The sequence below is a fragment of the Mytilus trossulus genome, unplaced genomic scaffold (assembly GCF_036588685.1).
Source record: "Mytilus trossulus isolate FHL-02 unplaced genomic scaffold, PNRI_Mtr1.1.1.hap1 h1tg000244l__unscaffolded, whole genome shotgun sequence".
NCBI lineage: Eukaryota > Metazoa > Mollusca > Bivalvia > Mytilida > Mytilidae > Mytilus > Mytilus trossulus.
The window spans coordinates 439,100-460,710 of record NW_026963317.1 but is presented as its reverse complement, the minus strand read 5'-3'; the positions used below and the strand labels follow the sequence as shown (position 1 = coordinate 460,710).

General features: G+C 31.8%; 1 protein-coding gene and 2 long non-coding RNA genes across 3 annotated transcripts in view; 1 reads left to right on the top strand and 2 right to left on the bottom strand.

The window, feature by feature from the left end:
* The window catches only part of LOC134701383 (TATA box-binding protein-associated factor RNA polymerase I subunit A-like), a 45,399-nt gene that overhangs the window by 8,887 nt on the left and 14,901 nt on the right, over nucleotides 1-21,611 (bottom strand). The window lies entirely within an intron of this gene.
* On the bottom strand, nucleotides 170-13,425 carry LOC134701470 (uncharacterized). Its single transcript, XR_010104127.1, has 3 exons — nucleotides 13,298-13,425; nucleotides 8,546-8,635; nucleotides 170-384 (listed from the first exon to the last, which is right to left on the bottom strand). It is a non-coding gene; the product is annotated as an uncharacterized LOC134701470 (long non-coding RNA).
* On the top strand, nucleotides 13,647-20,079 carry LOC134701353 (uncharacterized). The gene is made up of 3 exons (XR_010104098.1): nucleotides 13,647-13,790; nucleotides 18,013-18,222; nucleotides 19,440-20,079. It is a non-coding gene; the product is annotated as an uncharacterized LOC134701353 (long non-coding RNA).

Sequence of the window (21,611 nt, the reverse complement as noted above, 5' to 3'; positions counted from 1 at the left end):
TTTAATCATTTAAATTAACACATTTTAATTTCAAAACATTCAACAGATATTTGCAAATAACAAATTTTGTTAACAACAGATGTAATTAGTGAGCTTGTAATTATTTTACAGTCAATATGTTTTAATATTTATCAGGAGACATCATAAGATAGATGAATGTACAAATGTAGATGAATACATGGTTTTTAAATTCTTTCCTTGTCAGACTGTTACTGAGCTCAAAACTAGTGAAAATTGCAAGTCACTTTTAGCTTCTAGTATTTTGATAAGATGTGTAATTTTTCGTCATTTCTTTTGATGTTCTGTCATATCCAGTCGGACTATTTCACCAAGATGTTTTCAAATTCTCCTAGTGCTTCAAAGTGCTCTTTTTTCAATAATAATCTGAAATACACAATATCAACAGTAACTTCAATAATGTACAAACTTAAATGTGTCAGATTAATATGATTAAGAACATAATGCGCAAAGTGCAGCCTTATTCGACTGAACAGTTGGTGCATGTTTGGACACAATATTCAAGCTAGATAGACTGTCTGTATTTGGATTGTGATCAAAATTATGAGAAAAAAAATCCCGCCCCCCGATTTCTTTTAACCCCCCTTTCAGTAATAACTCCAAAACTTAATCCCAGCCTTTCCCTTGTGGTATGGTACCTTGCAGTACAATTTTAAAGAGATCCATACATTTAAACACAAGTTATTGTCGGGAAATTAGAAAAATGCTTGTTTTTGACCTTTATTTCCTGAATGTTTGAGGAAATTACCCCTTAAAACAATTCCAGAGACATCAGTACACTGACTCACAAGTTAATGTCCAGAAACTACAAAAATGCTTGTTTTTGGCCCCTAATTTCTAAACTGTTGGTACCATTACCCAGAAAAATCAATCCCAACCTCCCTTTTTGGTATTGAACCTCATAGTAAAATTTCATAGATATCCATTCGCTTAAACTATGTACGGTAAGAATCCGGAAACTGTATGTGTCGATATACAGCGCTAACGACAACATCATACCATAATATGATTCCATTTTTTTTTTTTCTAACTTGTAAAAATCACTATCAGGACGCTGTTTTTTACTTTTTAATTGTTTAACATTTTACAATGTGGGGCTTTTATTAATAGCTTATCACAATATATACGATAATCATTTTTGCTAAAGGTTGAAAGCAAACCACTGAACTGTCATTGTTCCTACAGATAGTTTTCATGGGCAATTTCTCTTTTTTTTTTTACATTCATGATGATCATTTTGAAAATCAGTCATGGTTATTTGTGAAAACCCTTCTTGGAATTTAGTGAAACTGGATTATAAGCGCAACTGTTTTTATGATAAAAAAAATCAAAATATTTTCATTTTCCTGTATCTAATTGATAAAGGATTCTAGTTTTTTGCAGTCAACATTTACTGGTAGCTACTTTCTATGGTTAAATATAAAACTAAGAGTGCACACACTGAAATGTCTCGCCTTTTTTACTAATCATTGATATTATGTTGATAGTCCTTAACATAAAGCTTTATTACAATTGAAACATAAACTTAACATTAACCAGGAAAACTAAAAATTGACCACTAAATCATGAAAATGAGGTCAACGTGAGATGAACCATGCCAGGCACACATACACAGCTAATAATTCTTCCATCCAACAAATAAAGTTGACCTATTGCTTAAAGTTTACAAAAAAAACCGGACCAAAACTCAAAAACTTAACACTAAGCAAATGAACCATGAAAATGAGGTCAAGGTCAAATTCAATTTGAGCGACTGACATATAGATCATAAAATATTTCCATACACCTAAATTTTTATTTTGCCAAAGAGGAAAAAATAATTCCGGTTACTATAAATGATTATGAATATAGAAAACATAAACTGAAAATACTGTTATCATGGTTTTAGTTTAATTGTATTCTCAGTTATAAATTCAACAATATTAACACAAAGAATAGGGTGGAATAGAATATTTTATTCACCAAATAAGGGCCTATAGCATACAAAGCATATAATACATTTTGTTATAAATAATAATGTATATATTATAAAAGAATAGAGCATTGCCATGACACGACAAATTACAATTGCCACATGTGATGCTATCCAAAATTTCTTGGGAGAACACTGTCCTAATATAGTTATTATAGTAGTAGACTTATTGCATATAGTTTAAATAAAAAGACAAAAATTCAAAAACTTAACTTTGACCACTGAACCATGAAAATGAGGTCAAGGTCAGATGACACATACCAGCTAGACATGTACACCTAACAATCATTCCATACACCAAATATAGTAGACTTATTGCATACAGTATATGAAAAAAAGAAGAAAAAAAACACAAAAACTTTACTATAACCATTGAACCATGAAAATGAGGTCAAGGTAAAAACAGTATGACAGCCATGAGGACCTTCCAAGGTACGCACATACCAAATATAGTTATTCTATTACTTTTAATAAGAGAGAATTTCACATTACAAACCAGATGCTCTGCAGGGCGCAGCTTTATACGACTGCAGAGGTCGAACCTTGAACAGTTGGGGCAAGTATGGACACAACATTTAAGCTTGATTCTGCTCTGAATTTGGATTGTGATTAAATAGTTGACACAAGATTGGTTTCTGACACAGAATGAATGTGGTCTAAGAACTTAAACTTAATTTTTTTAAATTGGACATCTACCTATTATGGTCCAATCTAAATACATGGTTGGATTCAGCATATCATATGATAGAACCCCATGAATTCAGTTTTTGATGAAATCAAATAATGTTCAATTTTAGACCCTTTAGACCTCAATGTGGACCAATTTGATAACTGGCCCAAATATTAACCAGATGCTCCGCAGGGCGTAGCTTTATACGACCGCAGAGGTTGAACCCTGAACGGTTGGGGCAAGTATGGACACAACATTCAAGCTGGATTCCGCTCTAAATTTGGATTGTGATTAAATAGTTGACACAGCATAGGTTTCTGACACAGAATGAATGTATTCAAATGAACTTAAAATTTTTGTTTTCTCTTAGAGCAATTCACTATGCTGTTGAATATTAATCCTCTCAAAAAAATGTTTGAAGAAATTTTCTTTTTATTTATGAAATTTCAAATGAGAAAAATTGAACCCAATTTTTTAATCACATCCCCCTTTCCCTTATTCCAAAACTAATTTCAATTAAAATATTCTAATGGAGTTTGCAACAATTACTACTCATTTAAATACATCATAAAATAGTAAGATGTAAAAAAACTGCTTGTTATCACTGAATGGTAAAGATTATTTAAATTTATCAGTTGGTAGTAAAAAGTGAATATACATTGTATATTGTATATAACAAAGATTTAAGTTGATTCTGGACAAAGAAAGATAACTCCAATTAAAAAAAATTCTTGCAGATATTTCTTGCTTACTATACTGGACAAAGAAAGATAACTCTTAATTAAAAAAAAAATTGCTATTTCACAATATTGTGAAATAAGATATTTCTTGCCATTGCACAATACTGTGCAATTGAAAAGACTTGCTATTGCACAATACTTTATATAATAATTTTAGATCCTGATTTGGACCAACTTGAAAACTGGGCCCATAATCAAAAATCTAAGTACCTGTTTAGATTCAGCATATCAAAGAGGCCCAAGAATTTAATTTTTGTTAAAATCAAACTAAGTTTAATTTTGGACCCTTTGCACTTTAATTTAGACCAATTTTAAAACTGGACCAAAAATTAAGAATCTACATACACAGTTAGATTTGGCATATCAAAGAACCCCAATTTTTCAATTTTTGATGAAATCAAACAATGTTTAATTTTGGACCCCGATTTGGGCCAACTTGAAAACTGGGCCAATAATCAAAAATCTAAGTACATTTTTAGATTCAGCATATCAAAGAACCCAAAGGTTTCAATTTTTGTTAAAATCAAACTAAGTTTAATTTTGGACCCTTTGGACCTTAATGTAGACCAATTTGAAAACGGGACCAAAAATTAAGAATCTACATACACAGTTAGATTCGGCATATTAAAGAACCCCAATTATTCAATTTTGATGAAATCAAACAAAATTTAATTTTGGACCCTTTGGACCCCTTTTTCCTTAACTGTTGGGACCAAAACTCCCAAAATCAATACCAACCTTCCTTTAATAGTCATAAACCTTGTGTTTAAATTTCATAGATTTCTAATTACTTATACTAACGCTATGGTGCGAAAACCAAGAAAAATGCTTATTTGGGTCCCTTTTTGGCCCATAATTCCTAAACTGTTGGGACCGAAACGCCCAAAATCAATACCAACCTTCCTTTTGTGGTCATAAACATTGTGTTTAAATTTCATTGATTTCTATTTACTTTAACTAAAGTTATTGTGCGAAAACCAAGAATAATGCTTATTTGGGCCCTTTTTTGGCCCCTAATTCCTAAACTGTTGAAACCAAAACTCCCAAAATCAATCCCAACCTTTCTTTTGTGGTCATAAACCTTGTGTCAAAATTTCATAGATTTCTATTAACTTTTAAACTAAAGTTATAGTGCGAAAACCAAGAAAATGCTTATTTGGGCCCTTTTTGGCCCCTAATTCCTAAAATGTTGGGACCAAAACTCCCAAAATCAATACCAGCCTTCCTTTTATGGTCATAAACCTTGTGTTAAAATTTCATAGATTTCTATTCACTTTTACTAAAGTTAGAGTGCGAAAACTAAAAGTATTCGGACGACGACGACGACGCCAACGCCAACGCGATAGCAATATACGACGAAAATTTTTTCAAAATTTGCGGTCGTATAAAAATCTAAATACACGATTAGATTCAGCATATTGAAGAACCCCATATGTTCAATTTATGTTGAAATCAAACAAAAAAAAGTTTAATTTTGGACTCCGATTTGGACCAACTTGAAAACTGGGCCTATGATATAATCAACCAGATGCTCCGCAGGGCGTAGCTTTATACGACCGCAGAGGTTGAACCCTGAACGGTTGGGGCAAGTATGGACACAACATTCAAGCTGGATTCCACTCTAAATTTGGATTGTGATTAAATAGTTGACACAGCATAGGTTTCTGACACAGAATGAATGTATTCAAATGAACTTAAAATTTTTGTTTTCTCTTAGAGCAATTCACTATGCTGAATTGAATATTAATCCTCTCAAAAAAATGTTTGAAGAAATTTTCTTTTTATTTTTGAAATTTCAAATGAGAAAAATTGAACCCAATTTTTTATTCACATCCCCCTTTCCCTTATTCCAAAACTAATTTCAATTAAAATATTCTAATGGAGTTTGCAACAATTACTACTCATTTAAATACATCATAAAATATTAAGATGTAAAATAACTGCTTGTTATCACTGAATGGTAAAGATTATTTAAATTTATCAGTTGGTAGTAAAAAGTGAATATACATTGTATATTGTATATAACAAAGATTTAAGTTGATTCTGGACAAAGAAAGATAACTCCAATTAAAAAAAATTCTTGCAGATATTTCTTGCTTACTATACTGGACAAAGAAAGATAACTCTTAATTAAAAAAAAAATTGCTATTTCACAATATTGTGAAATTAGATATTTCTTGCCATTGCACAATACTGTGCAATTGAAAAGACTTGCTATTGCACAATACTTAATATAATAATTTTAGATCCTGATTTGGACCAACTTGAAAACTGGGCCCATAATCAAAAATCTAAGTACATGTTTAGATTCAGCATATCAAAGAGGCCCAAGAATTTAATTTTTGTTAAAATCAAACTTAGTTTAATTTTGGACCCTTTGCACTTTTATTTAGACCAATTTTAAAACTGGACCAAAAATTAAGAATCTACATACACAGTTAGATTTGGCATATCAAAGAACCCCATTTATTCAATTTTTGATGAAATCAAACAATGTTTAATTTTGGACCTCGATTTGGGCCAACTTGAAAACTGGGCCAATAATCAAAAATCTAAGTACATTTTTAGATTCAGCATTTCAAAGAACCCCAAGTTTTTCAATTTTTGTTAAAATCAAACTAAGTTTAATTTTGGACCCTTTGGACCTTAATAGACCAATTTGAAAACGGGACCAAAAATTAAGAATCTACATACACAGTTAGATTCGGCATATTAAAGAACCCCAATAATTCAATTTTGATGAAATCAAACAAAGTTTAATTTTGGACCCTTTGGGCCCCTTTTTCCTTAACTGTTGGGACCAAAACTCCAAAAATCAATACCAACCTTCCTTTTATAGTCATAAACCTTGTGTTTAAATTTCATAGATTTCTATTTACTTATACTAACGCTATGGTGTGAAAACCAAGAAAAATGCTTATTTGGGTCCCTTTTTGGCCCCTAATTCCTAAACTGTTGGGACCGAAACTCCCAAAATCAATACCAACCTTCCTTTTGTGGTCATAAACATTGTGTTTAAATTTCATTGATTTCTATTTACTTTAACTAAAGTTATTGTGAGAAAACCAAGAATAATGCTTATTTGGGCCCTTTTTTGGCCCCTAATTCCTAAACTGTTGAAACCAAAACTCCCAAAATCAATCCCAACCTTTCTTTTGTGGTCATAAACCTTGTGTCAAAATTTCATAGATTTCTATTAACTTAAACTAAAGTTATAGTGCGAAAACCAAGAAAATGCTTATTTGGGCCCTTTTTGGCCCCTAATTCCTAAAATCTCCCAAAATCAATACCAGCCTTCCTTTTATGGTCATAAACCTTGAGTTAAAATTTCATAGATTTCTATTCACTTTTACTAAAGTTAGAGTGCGAAAACTAAAAGTATTCGGACGACGACGACGACGACGACGACGACGACGACGACGCCAACGTGATAGCAATATACGACGAAAATTTTTTCAAAATTTGCGGTCGTATAAAAATCTAAGTACATGTTTAGATCCAGCATATCAAAGAAGCCCAAGAATTCATTTTTTTGTTAAAATCAAACTTAGTTTAATTTTGGACCCTTTGGACTTTAATGTAGACCAATTTGAAAACATGACCTGGCAAAAATTAAGAATCTAAATACACTGATAGATTTGGTATATCCTAGAACCCTAATAATTAAGTTTTTGATGAAATCAAACAAAAAAAGTTTAATTTTGGACCCTTTGGCCTCTATTTCCTCAACTTTTTTAACCAAAACTCCCAAAAACAATAGTTGCAGGCTTGACAATAAGATGATGTGGTATAATAGTCTATTTTCACATTAATTCATTATCAACTTTTGTCTCCGATTCTATATTTTTTCAACAGGTTACCTTCTCTGTGGTTAAACATCCTGGTACTCGGTCACTATGAACAACCGAAAGAAGTAAATTCAAAAATATAAACGGTGCAATTTTTGGGGAAAGTTTACTGCTTTCTGATGATTTAGTCATGTAAAGAAAGCATTAAACAGTTAAGTTCCCTCAATTTTGTTCTGATTAAAGTGGGTACATGTACATGCAATATGAAATAGGTCTATTGCCAATGACACAATATCCACTTTCAATGTCTTGGACATCAAATAACTGATACCATGGATACTGTGTCATACTTTCACAGATTTTTATGAAACTTTTGCATATGCTTATATGATTGCATTTTTGGTTGTTCCAATGTTGATGGTATGTTTATACATGTACTGCCCACTTTAAACAAATTTTATTGTTTCACATACAGCAATTACCATCTTATCAAATACATCTTTGATACATACTCAAGGTACATTTATGTTAACCTTCATTTGATATTCTTTTAGTCCAACTTTCCGACTCCTCAACAAAGGAAATTCACCTCCTTGATCTACAATAAAATCCTAATTAAAACTAGACCATACAAAAAAATCTGTGGAAAATTCATTAAATAATTAGGAGTTGACTAACAATTTCAACCATTCATGATACTTTTTTGTTGATCTTGTCTTGTTGATCATTTTTGCAACTTAAACTTAAGTTTCTCTCCATCTATATGTTTTTTGTTTAGATGGCTATAATCATTCATTTGAAGGTTTAGGTTAGCTTTTAAGAGAAATTCAGCCGAATGTGTAAGGACCAGGATAAAATATTGATTATTTGTACTTGCTTTCAGTAACTGCTATAAATCTCAGATGTGTACTTTGTGTCATTTTGTTTAAGGATTTTAAATTGTGCTTTGACTTTGTATTGATCTTAGAATTAAGCCCTTTTCAAATGATTTTTATAGTTTGCTAGTTGTACTGTTACACCACTGTCCTTGGTTTAAAGGAGGGTTTTGTGCTAGCAACCATTTTTAATGTTTTTCAAACTCCATATGCCTGTCTCAATTCAGGAGCTTGTAATTCAGTAGTTTGTTGCTGTATATCGTTTATCGTTCAATGTTTTGTTAATAAATCCGGCCCTAAGTTTCTCATTGATAATTTCAAGGCCTTGCGTTGTATAGCTCATTGTTTAAGGGTGCACAGTTACCTATGGTTGTTAATTTTGGCTTCACTAGTCTCTCAGGAAGAGTTGTTTCATTTACATTCAGACCACATCTTATTTTTACAAAACATTTATATAAGTGTTGTACTGCGCTATACTTCACCTTAGGAGCTGCAAAGAAAATGGTACAGTCCAACTTCCTTTCCTCTTTTCTTCTTCAACATCATTTGTATTATGAATTTATCTGCAACATCTACAAGGAAAAATTGTTTGGAGAGTGAGAATTTCAGTCCAGGTGCAGTGTTTCCTATGGCGAATAAACATGTTTCTACATATGATAATATCTGGCAGTCAAAAAGGGAAAGTAAAATAATGTTGTTTTTTTTACAAGACTTGCATACTTGAGACTTATGTTTTGTTTGCTTTATTAAATTAATGTTGAAAGCCTTAAAGATAAAGTTTTTACTAAAAGCTTTAGTATCACATAAACTTAACATTATCATTGATCTACTAGTATGACAATAAAGTCAAGTAGGCAGGCCAGACCCTGCCTCATTCTGTATGTGCCTGTTCTAAGTCAAGAGCATGTAGTTCAGAAGTTGTCATTGGTACATGTAAATGGTTCATGTCTGTCAGATTTAAGAAATAAACCATGGAAGCCATACATTGTTGGAAATTTACACATGACCTGGGCCATGATATTCAAATTTTATCCTGAGCGTTATGGCTTCCATGAATTATTTCGATTCTAATAGGACAAATACCATCATTTGAAAATTTTACTTAGCCATGGTATTTTGACCCCCCTCCGGTATATTGAACCCCTACCATAGTCCTTAACTTTCAAAAATCCAAGCTATTCTAACTCTTTAACATAGTAATAATACACCATTAAGTAGTTTGTATTCATTTAACATGCTGGAAAAGATATTTTGAAAATTTTACTTAGCCATGGTATTTTGACCCCCTTCGGTATATTGAACCCCCTACTATAGACCTAAAATTTCAAAAATCCAAGCTATTCTAACTCTTTAACATAGTAATAATACACCATTAAGTAGTTTGTATTCATTTAACATGCTGGAAAAGATATTTTGAAAATTTTACTTAGCCATGGTATTTTGACCCCCTTCGGTATATTGAACCCCCTACTATAGACCTAAAATTTCAAAAATTTTAGCTTTTCAAACTCCTTTACATTGTTATAATACTTCAATAGGTAGTTTGTAAGTATTTTGCTTGCTTGAAAAGATATTCTGAAAATTTTACCTTGACATGGTATTTTGACCCCCTACCATGGTATATTGAACCCCCTACTATAGACCTTGTATTTAAAAAAAAAAGCAGCTGTTATAACTCTTTAACATAGTAATTATATTCCAAAAAGTAGTTTGTATGGATTTTACTTGTTTTAAAAGATGTTTTGAAAATTTAACCTTGACATGGTATTTTGACTCCCTTCCATGGTATATCAAACCCCCTTCTATAGACCTTGTATTTATATAAAAAAAAATCAGCTGTTATAACTCTTTAACATAGTAATTTAAATTATATTCCAAAAAGTAGTATGTATGTATTTTACTTGCTTGAAAAGATGGTTTGAAAATTTTACTTAGCGGTGGTTTTTTGACCCCCTTGTGGTATATTGAACCCGTTACTATAGACCTGTCATAAATATTTTTTTTATAGCTATTCTAACTTCTCAACATAGTCATTATACTCCAATAAATAGTTTGTATGTCTTTTACTTGCTTGAATAGAAATTTTGATTATTTTACTTTGCCATGGTATTTTGACCCCCCCCCCCCCTACCATGGTATATTGAACCCCCTACTATACTATTATATAGACCTTGAATTTCAAAATTTTAGCTGTTATGTCTTCTTTCCAGTGTTATTTTACTCCAAATAGTAGTTTGAATGTATCTACCATGCTGGAAAAGATGTTTAGAAAATTTTACTTTGCCATGTTATTTTGACCCCCTACCATGGTATATTGAACCTTTCTACTTTACTACATCTAAAGACCTTTAATGCTAAAATATCTAGCTACTGTAACTCCTTAACATATTTATTATACTTAAATAAGTAGTTTGTATTTACTTAAGTAGCTTGAAAAGATGTTTTGAAAATTTTAATTTTTAGATTAACTGAGCCATGGTAATTTATCCTCTCCCCCTTTTTTACCATGGAGAATTTAAATTTTTAAGTCTACCATTCTATATAAATATTTCAAATTTCAAAGAATTAAAGTGTCCAAGCTACATGGTTTAGTTATAATGCTTTAAGAATTTTTGTTATTGAAATTTTGTTGGTAAAGACTTCAGAGCACTTATACCATGTATACCAAGCAAATATTTTTCTTTTAACCAATCATTGAAAATTGACCTCCCCTTCTTAAATTAATGATTTTGAATATTTGATTAGCTTTTAAATAATGTTAAATGTTTTATTAATCATCTAGAATGAAAAAAAACAGGGGGGTTCAATTTACCATGGGGGTTCAATTTTCCATACAGGGGGAGGGGGGGGGGGGGGGTCAAAATACCATATGACATCACACCGGTAGTAAAAATTTACAAATTTTATGAAAATTGTTTAAAATTGACTTCAAAGGACAATAACTTCTTAGGGGGTCAATTGACCATTTTGGTCATGTTGACTTATTTGTAAATCTTACTTTGCTGAACATTATTGCTGTTTACAGTTAATCTCTATCTATAATAATATTCACGATAATAACCAAAAATAGCAAAATTTCCTTAAAATTACCATTTCAGGGACACCAACGTTAACCAAACAATGGGTTCTCTGATTCATCTGAAAATTTAAGGGCAGATAGATCTTGACCTGATAAACAATTTAACCCATGTCAGATTTGCTACAAAATGCTTTGGTTTTTGAGTTTTAAGCCAAAAACTGCATTTTACCCCTATGTTCTATTTTTAGCCATGGCGGCCATCTTGGTTGGTTTGGCGGGTCGTGCCACACATTTTTTAAACTAGATACCCAAATAATGATAAAGTTTATAATAATAAAGTTTGGTTTAATTTTGCTCAGAAGTTTCAGAGGAGAAGATTTTTGTAAAAGTTAACGATGCCGGATGCCAGACGCCAAGTGATGAGAAAAGCTCACTTGGCCCTTTGGGCCAGGTGAGCTAAAAATGAATGAAATAAAATAATGTAGATAAATTTCATACATATTATATTTTATATACTGATATATTCTTCATTTATTATTTAAATTTATTAATTCAATTAAAATATGTCTTTTTTTTCTATTAATTATACTACACTTACAGATGTTTTTGTTTTGTTTTAATTATATTCCTTAGGTATGAAAAACCAACACAGTCAGAACAAATGCTGAATATATATTTTTAATAAATATTTTTAAATAAGTTGTGCAGGATTCTTTTATAAAATCAGATTAGAATATATCTCTGATGAAATTTAACAAATCTCACACTTTTTATCATTTTTGTGACTGTCATTTAATGACAGGAAACACAAGAAATGTTTATTGTAGTCATCAACAACTGGCACACTTCAAAGGTAAACATAGCAATAAAAATCATGGTGTTGGGAGAAACCATACCAAGGTTATAAACAATTAAGGAGTTTTAGGGAGTAATTACTCAAGTTTCTCCAAATTTCCTACCAAGATTTGGAGAAAATTGGTGGAGTTTCCTGGTGTGACACCAAGTTTCTAAACAGTGAAGGGAGTATGAGATTACATCCTCTCTGTGTGTACTGTAATTATTCTTATTCTCAGGCAAACCCAACATTTGCCATATTTAATTTGCATGAATGGGTCTGTAAATTGAAGTTTCAGTCAAATTCATGTTTTTTTTTAAATTTCCCAATTTGATGAATATGATGCATACTTTCCCAATAAAAAAGGGTAGAGGTAGTTTTGAATTATTTTTGTACCATATACATGTATGATAAAGTTACAACTAAATTGTACTTTAAGGTAATAAATAAAATTTGTAATGAAAAATAAATGTTTCTTTTTCTCTGTAACTTATAGTAGTTTCTGGTTTTATCCTTGTTGAAGGCCAAACAGTGACCTACAGTTGTTAATTTCTAATGTAATTTGGTCTCCTGTCTAGAGACTAGAGTTGTCTAATTGGCAATCATACAGTGTACCACATTTTCTTTTTAATTTGTTGACTTAATAATATATTTTTGAATATTTTCACCACCTATTCACATATTTTAAAACTAGAAAACAATGGCGGATCTAGAAATTTACATAAGAGGGGCCCATTGACTGCCTAAGAGGGGGTCCCCACTCCAGTCAATCCCTATATTTTTCCACAGGAGTTTGAAATCCTATCAATGAGGGGGTCAAAATATACCAAAGTCGACTAGTATCACAGTAGAGCTTCTAGTTTGAAATCCTATCAATGAGGGGGTCAAAATATACCAAAGTCGACTATGAGGGGTCCCCTCATTGATAGGATTTCAAACTCCTGTGATTTTTCCAACAAAAGGTGTTGTCAGAGCCGGCCCCCTGATTCTGCCTATCAGAAAATGTGACCTATTCCTGCAGCACAACCTATCTGACAGCAGGAACAGATATACATGTATTAGATACATACTGTTTCCACCTGACACCATTAATATATGTATAGAAAGTGCCTCTTGGCCCTTCCCAAGATTCCAGCACACATTTTATGGTACACAAGTATCAAATCAATGGAAAATAATTATCTGGCCATAATCGGCGAACATTTCAACATAATTCCCCATATTAATTCAATTAATTTACATTCTTCACATGACGGCTAAATATAATAAATACCAGGGCGAACCTTCCCGGACTCGTTTGAGACCCCCCCCCCTTTTTCCATCTAATAATGAGTGCTTCCTTACTGTTAATGACAGTTTTGAAAGACCATGAATTTTTACCGAGAAAATTTAAGTTCAATGCATTTTACGTAATCAGATTTGATCAAAAACACATCTTCATCTTCATCCTCAAGTCCCCTCAAGTTTCGTTTGGTTCCATCCATTGCGTCTCTGTTTACAGTCTCCTTTCGTACAGAGAGGTTGTTGAATATTACTACACGAATATTTATTAAGTCGCAACATCCCTAGAAAGATCAATAAAATAAAAACGTGTATTGATATCATGTTTTGTTCTTTAAAGAAGAAAAAGAAGAAAGAACTATGAAATGTCTTGTCATTCTAAATCAAATTAAAACTCGACAGCGGACTTTTTTTTATATGCATTTAGAACTTTGCGATTCGTACTCGCGTCGTCTGTTGAAAAGATGATTTGCAATTTTTCATAGAAGCCAGAAGATTGAAAATTATTCACAGGAAAAACATTTTAAATTGTTTTGAGACAAACAAAATCAACATTCAATTAAACAAAAGACAGAGTAAACGAATTTACGTGGTAAGATTTAGAACAAGTAAAAAAAAGGATCGCAAATATATAAATTTTAAAACACGAAAAATGAAACTGTTTTTTTAGAGAGGGGGGATAGGACCTTTATCGGGACTCCGGGATCGGGTGTTTTTAAGCTCGGGATTTTGGGATTGATCCTTTCGGGATTCGGGAATTCTTTTTTTTCGTATTTTGGGACCTCGGGATTTCGTGTTTTTGAGTTCGGGATCAGGTGTTTTTAAGCCCGGGATTTCGGGATCAGGACCCCTCCTACCCCCCCCCATTAGACCTACCTCAGTGCATAACTCTGAATAAACATGGGTATCTGGTCTCAGTTGGGCTGCAGTGTCAGAATTTGACTCTTATAGTGATACAAAACTCTAGAATTCTTCTGTATATTACACTCATGTACACAAATACACCGGCAAAGTGACAGTGGCTTTAAAATTAATATAAGGGAAGAAAGGGGGAAGAGGAATCCAGGTCTGTTCGTCCTAGCACAGGCACTACTGTCACTGTTCAATAGTATAAAAAAAAATTGGCAATGTCCCGTTTTCTTGATTTACAAGTTGTACATCATTGTTTTTATTAATTCCAAGCTGACTAGTTTTATATATTAAAACAAAAAGTTTTAGTTTTTAATTGTTGATCCATTAAAAGACAAGTATCATATGAGGTGGGTCTCATTTAGGTCTAAGTGTGACCTGGGATTGCTGATTTTTTATAAGCGTGACACGTGAAAGTCAAATTATTGTGCTGTGAAAACGGGAAATGTCAAGCCTAGCAGGACATTGGAAATTACAAAAAAAATGAGAATTGTTTATGTATATAGCTAGTTCAAGCGGAATACGGGAACGATTTCAGATTTGACCGACATTTTAACACACGTCGTTTCCCAATAAAGATGTAAAGGGTCCTTGGAAAATTCAATCGAAATTACGTCTCTTATCATGGTGCCTATGTTCGTTGGATTGATATTACTTCAGCAGTAAATATTACTGGATATTTTAGGTGAATAAAGATAATTTAATAAAAAATACATGTTAATATACCGTTACACTTGGAATGTACAAAATTGGTATCTTTTTCACAATTTTTAATTAATTTTTTTTATTCATGTTCTGCAAACACTTTTCAGAAACACAATAAACTTGTCAAAGGAAAAGTAATCTTTTACCATGCATGACTTGAAAGGAAGTACTTTATTGATTTTAGCCCACTAAAGTAGGTTAAAATGTGGAAACCATGTAGATGGTGTACAGGTCACAAATATCACATGGTGCCTTTTTAGCTCACCTGGCCCGAAGGGCCAAGTGAGCTTTTCTCATCACTTGGCGTCCGGCGTCCTGCGTCGTTAACTTTTACAAAAATCTTCTCCTCTGAAACTGCTGGGCCAAATTACTCCAAACTTTACCATAATCATCATTGGGGTATCTAGTTTAAAAATTGTGTGGCGTGACCCCGCCAACTAACCAAGATGGCCGCCAAGGCTAAAAATAGAACATAGGGGTAAAATGCAGTTTTTGGCTTAAAACTCAAAAACCAAAGCATTTAGAGCAAATCTGACGTGGGGTAAAAATGTTCATCAGGTCAAGATCTATCTGCCCTGAAATTTTCAGATGAATCAGACAACCCGTTGTTGGGTTGCTGCCCCTAAATTGTTAATTTTAAGGAAATTTTGCTGTTTTAGGTTATTATCTTGAATATTATTATAGATAGAGACACACTGTAAATAGCAATAATGTTCAGCAAAGTAAGATCTACAAAAAAGTTAACATATCCGAAATGGTCAAATGACCCCTTTAGGAGTTATTGCCCTTTATAGTAAATTTTTAACCATTTTTTGTAGATCTTAGTAATCTTTTACAAAAATCTTCTCTGAAACAACTTCGCCAAATTAAACCAACCTTGGCCACAACAATCATTGGGGTATTTAGTTTAAAAAATGTGTGGCGTGACCCCGCCAACCAACCAAGATGGCCGCCACAACAAAAAATAGAACATAGGGGTAAAATGCAGTTTTTGGCTTATTACTCAATAACCAAAGCATTTAGAGCAAATCTGACAGTGGTAAAATTATTCATCAGGTCAATATCTTTCTGCCCTGAATTTTTCAGATGAATCAGACAACCCGTTGTTGGGTTGCTGCCCCTAAATTGTTAATTTTAAGGAAATTTTGCTGTTTTAGGTTATTATCTTGAATATTATTATAGATAGAGACAAACTGTAAATAGCAATAATGTTCAGCAAAGTAAAATCTACAAAAAAGTTAACATATCCGAAATGGTCAAATGACCCCTTTAGGAGTTATTGCCCTTTATAGTAAATTTTTAACCATTTTTTGTAGATCTTAGTAATCTTTTACAAAAATCTTCTCCTCTGAAACAACTTCGCCAAATTAAACCAACCTTGGCCACAACAATCATTGGGGTATTTAGTTTAAAAAATGTGTGGCGTGACCCCGCCAACCAACCAAGATGGCCGCCACAACAAAAAATAGAACATAGGGGTAAAATGCAGTTTTTGGCTTATTACTCAATAACCAAAGCATTTAGAGCAAATCTGACAGTGGTAAAATTATTCATCAGGTCAATATCTTTCTGCCCTGAATTTTTCAGGTGAATTGGACAACCCATTGTTGGGTTGCTGCCCCTGAAATGGCAATTTCAAGGAAATTTTGCTGTTTTTGGTTATTATCTTGAATATTATTATAGATAGAGATAAACTGTAAACAGCAATAATGTTAAGCAAAGTAAGATCTACAAATAAGTTAACAGGACGACCGAAATGGTCAGTTGACCCCTTAAGGAGTTATTGCCCTTTATAGTGAATTTTTAACCATTTTTTCGTAAATCTTTGTAATCTTATACAAAAATCTTCTCTGTAACTACTGGGCCAAGTTAATTATAGATAGAGATAATTGTAAGCAGCTAGAATGTTCAGTAAAGTAAGATGAACAAACACATCATCATCACCAAAACACAATTTTGTCATGAATCCATCTACGTCCTTTGTTTAATATATATTCACAAAAACCTAGGTGAGCGACACAGGCTCTTTAGAGCCTCTAGTTTAAAGATTCTAATTGCAAGTTAAAAGGTTTTTTTCTTTACTGGATTTAAAGAATTTTACATTGCCAATGATTTGGAATAAATTGTATATAACTGGAATTTCAAAACCAAATATAAATACATTTTTTTGGCTAAAACATCAAGATACAACGATTATGGTATCCTGTATCAATGAAGAAAATATGGAAATTCCTGAATAATTTGTACTAATTGTTTTCAAAACAAGCACATATTTAGGAGTTTTATAATACTGTTACATTTAAAATGGATTTTAAGAAAAAGTATACTGTTCAGATTATTTTAAGCAGATTTTGCAATAAAATAAAAGTAAAAAAGTGCTTTCGGTATCTTATGGTTTCCTGTCGCGTTTAAAAAAAACCTTTAATTTAACATTGAAAATAGATTTTAAATATTAACATGAAGCAAGTAACACTAGTAATGGTGTTCATTTATGTCTTTTGAAATATATTGTGCAAAATAAAGAAAATAAAGATTGGTTTCCTGTTAAGTTTCCTGTCACGTAAATGGTGAATCAAAATGTACTATTTTTTTCATGAAAAACTCAATTGTTCCATTAATACTATTCTAACAACAACACAACCCACATAATAAAAGTTAAAGTTTTAGAACTTATAAAAAAGGATACAAAAAGAAACCAAAGGCCAAATACCAAATTATGGTCCATATATAGAATGAAGATGCTTAATTATTGAATTAATAAAATTATGTTCTCTCTATTTAAGATGCTATCCAAGCTTATTCTGAGATTTAAAAAAAAATGTTTCCTTATTAAAAATTCATTTTAAGCAGAAAGATAAATTATGTTTTGAGCAGTATTCATTTATTGCTTCTACTAGACCAATTAAAGAAAAAATCTGAAACCTTCATGTATCGCACTCTGCCTGGTTCTTACAAAGAGCTCTACTTAAACCCCCTCTTGTTACAAATTATATGCAAGCAGGGCATCATCTGTTTCCCATGGAGCCCAGTTGATAGATGGACCAAAGTTATTGATGACAAACTGATATTTGATATCCAAATAGTGTGTTTCAAAAAGTTACTATCATGCTGTTTTGCATGATTGTATCATTTATCATTAAAAAAGCTGATTGTGTCGTTTCATATTTATTAAAATTTATTTACCTAATTTATACTTTCAGCTTTTCCATGCATTGTAAGAATCCAAGAACATAGAACATGTAATCTCTGATAAAAAAAAAAAAAACACCAAAAGATTGCTACGATAAAACTGTTGAGTAACTATTTGTAATACAGAATGCATCAATAATCAAGATGGTGGTATGCTACATATAATATTGATACTTATGAGAAAAGAAACTGAAGACATAACCAAGTGCTGAACAGCAAAGGTATTATTATAACTGTTACTGCAGGGGCGGATCCAGCCATTTTAAAAAGGGGGGGGTCCCAACCCAAAAAAAGGGGGGGGTTACAACCCCAAGAACCCTCCCCCTGGATCCGCCACTGTACTGATGTTTGAAGAAGTGTGTCCTTATAGCATGTAAAGATAATCCAATCATACATGGTCCAGTACTTCAGACTAGTTTTAATTTAAAAGAATTGAATGGCTACTTAACTTAATATTTTTACAAAATGAATATTAAACTACAAATCAATAGTTTCCTTCTTAAACATACAGCATGGAGCTGCATTTTTGCATTTTAAACAGTGTCATGTATGCTAACAGCCATTGCTACAGCTTATTAACTTCCTGTTAAAAAAAAGAGGGGCAAAGGATGCGAAGGATACCAGAGTAACAGCTGAACTCATAAATCAAAAATAAACTGACAACGCCATGGCTAAAAATGAAAAAGACAAACAGACAATTAATAGTACACAAGAAACAACATTAAAAACTAAAAACTGAGCAACACAAACCCCACCAAAAACTCGGGGTGATCTCAGGTTCTCCAAAAGGGTAAGCAGATTCCTGCTCCACATGTGACACCCTTTGCGTTGCACATGTTATTACAAACCTGGTAAATAGTCTATTTTGGTAGGTCACATTCATAAAAAGTGAAGGAGATTGTAGGTACAAAGTAAGAAACATATCCGATATCATCTGTGAAATGGTTAATTATCAATAAGGGTCAACCAACTCGTGATGATTGGGTAACCTGTATCATATGCAGGGATTCACATTTCTAAAGCATTTAAAGGGAGGGGGGGGTTCCAACTATGTGTCTCCATTCAAGTGCATTGATAGTCCCCCAAAAAAGCGGGTTCCAAACACCAAACCCTCCCCTTGGATCTACCACTGATATTTGAGAAATAGCCACAATACATTTTGTTGATATCAAATTAAAGTTGAGAAGCTACAGTAATGATGGTTATCTACTTTTCATTGTCTACTGTCACCTTGATTAGTAAATAAATAATATCATGTTGGAAGAAAAATGAACATTTATTTATTTTTAAGGAACTAATTGTGGTATAATCTTCAGATGGAAACATGCAAAAGAAAGTTCAATCATGACCATAAAGTAGGCAAGACATTTCAGTATGTACAATTTTGTAAAAATATGTCAAACTATGTCAAAGCATATTTTTTGTTTTGTTTTTTCAGATTAAGATATAAGGAGCAGATATTTTCCTGAAGATGTAATTAATATCTGCAAAGATAATGTGAAGGGAACAGAAGCTATCATGATGATTCTTTAAAAGAAAAGATACAGAAACACAAGCTCCTGTAGACACTTATGAAAAAGAAGATGCTTTTGCAATGCATCTGTGTGAATCTGATAAATTATGGCCAATCAATTATTTAAACAACAATATATTCTACAAATTTCCTAGTTTTATAAGTTTCATTACATTTGGTTGAGGCAAACTAAAGTTAGATAATGGAAATCGCCAATTTTTCTATTTGGAAAGGGGCATAACTCTAGAAAGGTAAAAGTGATGCCACCAAAATTTGATCTTGAATGGTGTTTTGTGGTAATTAGAATGTGAGCGTCGAATTCATTACATTTGGTCGAGGCAAATTTAAGTTAGAGAACAGAAACCATTCTAGAATGTTCAGATGTATGTATCATACAGATGGACAAAGGTAAAACTTGATGCCCACTCTGCTAGGGCAGGGGCATAAAAACTATAATAAGAGGAATTGACATAATAAAATGTAACTACCAAGTATTGAGATACCAATTGTTTTGCCGTCTTGATCATATCTAACAACATGCTTGCCTTTATAGATAATTAAAAAAAAGATCACCAATCAAAATGTTTCAGAGAACTTTGTAATTTTTTTGCACTTGTTGTTAAAAGAAAATATGTGATTTGAAAGGTGTAATTAATTTGTGATATACATTTTAGTTGTTTTTCTTTTAGACAGCAGCCATCCTTGGTTTAAAATGTATCATGTTTATAGAAAAAGGTTCAAAATATTCTTAAAGAAGGAAATGCTATTTGAAATAAATGTTTGTTAATAAATACTCAGTTTTGGTTATTTTTATTTTGAAATTAAAAAATATCGTGTAAGAAAAAAACTAGTTATACATTTAACTAATTGGTTACCCTTATGTCTCCTTGCATTAGATGTTGCATAATTTAGCATTTATAGATGCAATATGATTGTGAGTAAAGTTCAACATGTGTACATGTCAAAAAAGACCTTCCATACATGCATCTTTTGTAGTTAAATTTATATTTTTGAAAGATTAGTATATAGAAATTACAAGGATCATCTATACACATGAACAAATATTTTGCTAATACATTTTATCATAAATATCATGAATATGGATATGATAAATGTCAGACAAATTTTTTCAACTTGCAAATATATCTTAAATTGTACAAGAGAAGAAGGAAATGTGGTATGATTGGCTATGACTATATTTAAGACAACAATTTGTAAATCACAGGTTAACATACAGCTTCCATTAGTATGATATTATAAAGGCTAATATGCAAAATACAACAATATGCAAGTTTCTATATAAAAGAGTTAACATAGCTCATAGGCTCATAGCCAATGAAATAAAAGGAACACTTTCATGTACCACAAATAAATTATTTGGAACTTTCATGAATTGATTCCAATTCCTCTCAAGGTTATTGCAAAACATTTCTTACCCTATCCATTCTATTCAGTAAATAGTTTTTACATTTAACTTGATATATTATTCCAACGACTTCATAATAGAAGATACATGATATAGAGACCAAGGTTAATATAAAGGATCTACATAATGAAGCATAGCATGAAAGACGAATCATAGTGATTTATACAGACATGATAAATTTAAACAATAAACAAAATAAACACTTACCGCTATAGCTACTAAATGGACAGTAACTTTCATGAATTAATTCCAGCTTATCCAGGTTATGGCAAAACATTTAAACCTTCAATCGTTCTGGTCACTGGAGAGTTTTTGCTTTTGAAATGATATGTGAACATTCCAATCTTTTGGCAGCCATGAATATTCCCATTTCAAAGTGGCATTTATTTATTTTTACAACAGGGTATTAGTTTTTTTTTATTTAATTTTGAAAAAAAGAATTTTTATCTTTTTCTATTAAAATATGAAAGACAGAAAAAAAACTGCATTTAATTGAAGTTAAAAAAAAAAAGAAGAAAATCTCATTTAAATTTTTTTCGGAATTCTTGATTTATTTATTTTTTAATTTTTGCATTTAAAATTTTTAAATTATTTACAAAATGTTCTTCTTTAGTCTAACTAAGGGGGTTCCTCATATGTGCATGGCTACTGGTTAGTTGAACAGTAATAAT